Raw genomic sequence first — 6,000 nt, forward strand, 5'->3', positions numbered from 1 at the left:
ACCAACCAAGGGGTGGGTGACCGGATGCATGCCGCCGACGTTGTATTTCAGCTTTTGCAGGCACCGGAGGCTGATGATGTCTGATGATGTCTGATGAGCTGATTGGCAACCTTACATTCAATGACCACCGGATCATGCGGGCGGCGGACGCTGCCCCCCCATCCTTCTCAGTGATCAAGACGTCTGGGAAGGAGGAGTTGGCTTCCTCCTGTTCATCATCATCTTTGTCCATCTTTCGAAGATGGCTCTTGGTGCCACTGATGGTAGGGCCACCACATGAGAACCCACCTGCTATAGTGTAGACCGGCTCCTTGTCGGTATCCGAACTACTAGCAGGCTGGGGGTAGTCTTGGAGGACTGACCCTTGTTTTTCTTTTTTGCCCCGGCTGGGGACTTAGAAATGTAGGACTTTAATAGACCTTTGTCAGCCAGACGGTCCAACGCACGCTGAAGACTGAAGTAGTCGTTGGTGTCATGGCCGACCTCCTCATGGAACTGACATAATTTATTCTTGTTTCGTGACTGGACAGAACTCTTCATAGGATTCGGCTTCTCAATGGACAGCCGGTCCTTTACCTCCATGAGGATGGAGTTACAGTCTTTATTAAACTCGTACTTGGGGACGTACAGTTTAAATTCCTTCTTTTTCTTCTGGGACGGCTGGTCAGAGTCAGTAACCGCCCAGACTTCTTTTCTTTTCTTGCTCTCTTCTTTGTTTTTGGCCGGCTAAGCTGACCGACTGTCTTTCTGTTTGTCGGACTTGGAGTCGGACTAGCTACCAGGCGAGCAGAGGTCGGTAGCTTGGATGTTGCTTTCCGCCTCCCTGAGGGACGCCTGTAAGGTGAAAGCCCCTATTCTGACGAGGTCGAACTTAAAAGTCGACCCGTCTCTCAGACCCTTGAAAAAGTCTGTAAAAACTACCTCGTCAGAAAGTCCTTGAATCTGAATTCTTATCAGATTGAACCGCCTGACATATGAGCGCAACCCTTCTCTCTCTCCCTGCTTAACAATGCTCAAATCAAGGCTAGTTTTCTTCGCAGGGATGTTCATTGAGAAGTTTGAAGAAAACAGGAAGGCGAGCTTCCTGAAGCTATCGATGGACCCAGCTGGAAAATTGCCAAACCATTGTTGGGCAATGCCCTTCATTGTAGCCGGGAAACACCAACACCAAGTGGCATCATCCAACCCCTGCAAGTACATGAGGTTGGTGTAAACGTTCTTAACCTAGGCCGGCTGAGCCGCCTCGGTTATCTCCCGAGTGAAGCTGCCAGTCCAGTGGCTGGACATTTGGGTATGTCGCCTGACCCCTAAAGAAGGCAAGCTGCATGAAGTGAGGGGGATACTGTCTGTAAGCTTGAGTAGGCACATACGGTACAGCTCCAATCATGTGAGGGCCAGAGTGGACGGTATTACCGCTTGTCTGGCTCTCATGCAAGGAGGGTGCACTCCCTGCGGAAATGTTGTTGAAGATGTTTGGAAAGTTCGACGTTGAAGCCGACTCAGACAGTGATTGGTTTTTCCGATTTCCCGGGCATCAAGCGTTGATTTTTTACTTCTAACCGGTTGTTGGGTCCGGCGAGTGTTATTGATGTTCCTCCCAGGAAGGAGAATTTTTTACCAATCAATGGTCCTGGCTGCCTTCTCCTTTGGATGGGGAGTGGGCTGCCGGTTTCTGACTGACTTCCCCTTCTCTGGAGGAGTCTTCTTCGCCGACTGACCTTTACTTGGGCCAGCCCGGCTTTTGGTGATCAGCTCTTTAATTTCACCCTTGAAACTGGTCATGAACCTCATGAGTTCGTCTCGGGTGACAGGGGCTCATCCAGCTTCCGTTTGGGTTTCCCCTTCCGGCTGCCCAGTAGGTCTGCTCGGTCCCGCCTGGGAGGCGCCCCGCTCTAGAGTCTCTCTGGGCCGGATACGCTTGATTCTGAGAGAGTCGTCTTCGGCTGTTGAGGTTTCGACCTGAGGATCCTCATCCTCCTCATGGTCTGTAAAGACTTCTGGGTCTTCGCCCAGACGGTTAAGGGGTACAGACTCTTGAACCATCTTCGAGGTACTCTCCCCACAGACGGCGCCAAATGTTTTGGGTGTTTTTGTCCCTCGGGAGAGTTACAACACGAAGACTGATCCGGGGTGAGTTGTACCTGCAAAACAAACGGAGACACCAGTTGGGTGGTGCTCCGCCTCCGACGCACAAGTTAGAAACTTGAAGGGAGAAAAAGGTGCGGAAATTTAGGTAGGGATCTGCTCGGATTCCAAGCTCAGGATGTCTCTATCAAATAGTAAATGTGTAATAAATGATCAAATGTGTCCTCAAAATGAGAGACATCTCCCTATTTATAGGGTCTTTGGGAATTGCCCCTGATTAGGTCACTGAACCCTAATCATTGGTGGGTTGCGCCGTTTTCCGGCGTTCTCGGGATTTGGGCCTGAAGGCCGCCTTTTCCCCTTTACTTCTGGAATGACACGTGTCAAGCAGGGATTGGTCCATTTTGGACCAATCTGAGGCTAACACGTGTCACCCTCTAATTGGGCACATGGCAGGGTAAAAATACCCTAAACAAGACCCTTGATGGAGGGTACAACATCAAGTTCCCCAATGAACTTACGAATCCAAACTGCCTCCTTAGCTGCCTTAGATGCTGCCAAGTATTCGGCTTTTGTTGTATCAGCAGTTGTGCTTTGCTTAGCACTCTTCCAACTAAACGATTCTCTATTGAGACAACATATGTACCCATACTGTGACTTGAAGTTGTCTCTATCTGTCTAGAAGCTTGCGTTGGTGTATCCCTCTATAACCAATTCATCTCTACCACCATAACCAGGAATTTATCCTTGTTCCTTTTCAGGTACTTTAGGATATTCTTGGCCGCAGTCCAGTGCGCCTCTCCTAGTTCTGATTGGTATCGGCTCATAGCGCTCAAGGCATACGATACATCTGGCCTAATACATATCATGACATACATGGTCGATCCAATAAGTGAAGCATATGGAATCTGATTCATCCTTTACCGCTCATCAGGTGTCTTTGGACACTGCTTCTTGCTTAGGGTTATGCCATGTGACATGGGTAGGTGGCCTCTCTTGGCTTCTTCCATGTTGAATCGAGTTAGTACCTTATCAATATAAGTACTTTGACTCAATCCTATCATCCTCTTTGATCGATCCCTATAGATCTTGATGCCTAGTATGTACTAAGCCTCTCCCAAGTCTTTCATTGAAAAGCATTTCCCGAGCCAAGCCTTTACTGACTTTAATAACGGAATGTTGTTTCCAATGAGCATAATGCCATCAACATATAAAAATAGGAAGGCGATGTCACTCCCATTAACCTTCTTGTAAACATAAGACTCATCTGGATTTTTGACAAAACCAAATTTACTAATGGCTTCATCAAATTGCAGATTCCAACTTCTGCTTGCTTGCTTTATTCTATAAATGGACTTCTTAAGCTTGCATAACTTTCTAGCATTGTCTTGGTTGACAAAACCTTCAGGCCGTGTCATGTAGATAGTTTCTTCCAAAATTCCATTGAGGAAGGCGATTTTGACGTCCATCTGCCATATTTTGTAATTGTAATATGCAGCAATCGCTAGAAGAATCTGAACGGACTTAAGCATTGCAACTGGAGAAAAGGCTTCATCATAATCAACTCCGTGAATTTGCCAGTAACCTTTTGTTGCCAGTCTAGCTTTGTAAATCAATACATTTCCATCTTTGTCGGTTTTCAACTTAAAATTCCATTTACATCCGATAGGTGTGTAACCTTCGGGTAAATCAACCAAGTCCCATACTTGATTTTCAAACATGGAGTCCATTTCGGATTTAATGGCCTCTTGCCATTTTGCAGAGTCGGGGCTCGTCATAGCTTTCTTGTAGGTTTCCGGCTCATCTCCATCCACTACTAGAAAGTCCTGAATTTTTGTTAATACAACACCAAGATATCTGTCAGGTTGAATCTTGGCTGAGTTGACCTACGTAGGGTAATGGACTGGGAATCCGCATTGTCGGTTTAACTTTGCATATTTTGACTTTGACTAATGTTAATAGATGCTTCGTGAGCACTTTGACTGTCAATTGTCCTTGTTGCTCGTCCTCTCGAACTTCATCGAGTTCGATTTTCCTCCCACTTGTCATTTTGGAAAGATGTTCCTTCTCCAAAAAGACACCATCACCAGCAACAAACACTTTGTTCTCAGACTTGTTGTAGAAGTAATACCCCTTAGTTTCTTTTGGATAGCCCACAAAGAAACACTTGTCAGATTTTGGATGAAGTTTGTCAGACATAAGTTTCTTGACATATGCTTCGCATCCCCAAATCTTATGAAATGTCAACCTTAGAGGTCTCTTCGTCCATAATTCATATGGAGTCTTTTCTACAGCTTTTGACGGAGCAAGATTTTAGTGTAAGTGTCGTAGTTAAAAGTGCATGTCCCCAGAAAGAGATTGGAAGTTCACTAAGACCCATAGTCGATCGTACCATGTCTAACAAGGTTCGATTTCTCCTTTCGGATACTCCGTTCCATTGAGGAGTTCTCGGAGGTGTCAATTCTGAAAGTATCCCATTTTCTTTCAGATGGTCATCGAATTCTTTGCTCAAATATTCGCCACCTTGATCCGATCAAAGCGCTTTGATTTTCTTTCCAAGTTGATTTTCAACTTCACTCTGAAATTCTTTGAATTTATCAAACGATTCAGATTTGTGCGACATTAGGTAGACATATCCATATCTACTATATTCGTCCGTGAAGGTCATAAAATACAGATAACCATTTCTTGCGGGTGTACTCATTGACCCACATACATTGGTATGTATTGGCCTAATAGATCAGCGGCCCTTTCTCCTAACTTGGAGAATGGTTGCTTTATCATCTTTCCTAATAAACATCCTTCGCAATTCTCAAATGATTCTAAATTGAATGAGTTTAGAATGCCTTCTTGTAGAAGTTTCTTGATGCATTTGATGTTAATGTGGCTAAGGCCACAAGTAGGTTTGACTAGACTGTGTAGTCTTAGCTTTCTCAGCGGGATTATTGACGTTATAAATATTTTTGTCTAAACATAGCACATAAACACCATTTTCAGAATGTGTCGTACCATATAAAACATTATCGAGATAAAATGAACATGATTGGTTTTTTACTCGAAATTCAAAACCTTTGGCTTCCAACGCCGAAATTGGAATAATGTTTTTGGTGATGTTAGGAACACAATAAACATTGTCAAGTTCCAAAACTAGCCCCGTGGGCAAAGAAAAACTAAGAAATCCTACGGATATAGCAGCAATCTTTGCTCCATTTCCTACCCGGAGCTCGATCTCTCCCTTCGCTAGCCTCCTAGTGTTCCCTAGTGCCTGAGAATTGGAACAAAGGTGTGAGCCACATCCGGTATCTAATACCCATGAAGCTGTGTTAGTGAAGTTAAAGTCTATAACTTAAATACCTGATACAGAAGCAACGGTTCCGTTTCTTCTTATCTTCCTTGAACTTGAAGCAGTCTCTCTTGCAATTTCCTTCTTCTTGCAATAGAAGCATTTGAAATCAAACTTAGAAGATGCTACCTTCTTCTCCTTGTTGTCTTTGGTAGCTTTCGTCTTAGGCGGAAAGTAGTTCTTGCCTTTCCCCTTGAAGCCTTTCTTCTTTTTGCCTGCCCGTTTAAACGACTTGCCCTTCTTGATCATAAACATATCATGTTTTCCCTCATCTTTGAGCGTCTGCTCAGCTTGCTTCAACATTCCATGAAGCTCAGTGAGGGTTTTCTCCATGCTATGCATGTTGTATTTCATTTTGAACTGGTCATAGCCTTTGTGAAGGGAATGGAGAATGATGTCAATAGCCATATCAGTTGAGTACATGTACTCAAATAATCCGATCATTTAGAGCACATGTGGGCTGACTGGTTCTCCTTTCTTGAGCTTAATCTTAAGGATTTGCCTGTGGGTTTCAATGAAAGGAATGGTGTCCTTCGAACAAGTGTACTATTCCGTTAGTGGGTTTAGAATTA

The sequence above is a fragment of the Chenopodium quinoa genome, unplaced genomic scaffold (assembly GCF_001683475.1).
Source record: "Chenopodium quinoa cultivar QQ74 unplaced genomic scaffold, ASM168347v1, whole genome shotgun sequence".
Taxonomy (NCBI): domain Eukaryota; kingdom Viridiplantae; phylum Streptophyta; class Magnoliopsida; order Caryophyllales; family Amaranthaceae; genus Chenopodium; species Chenopodium quinoa.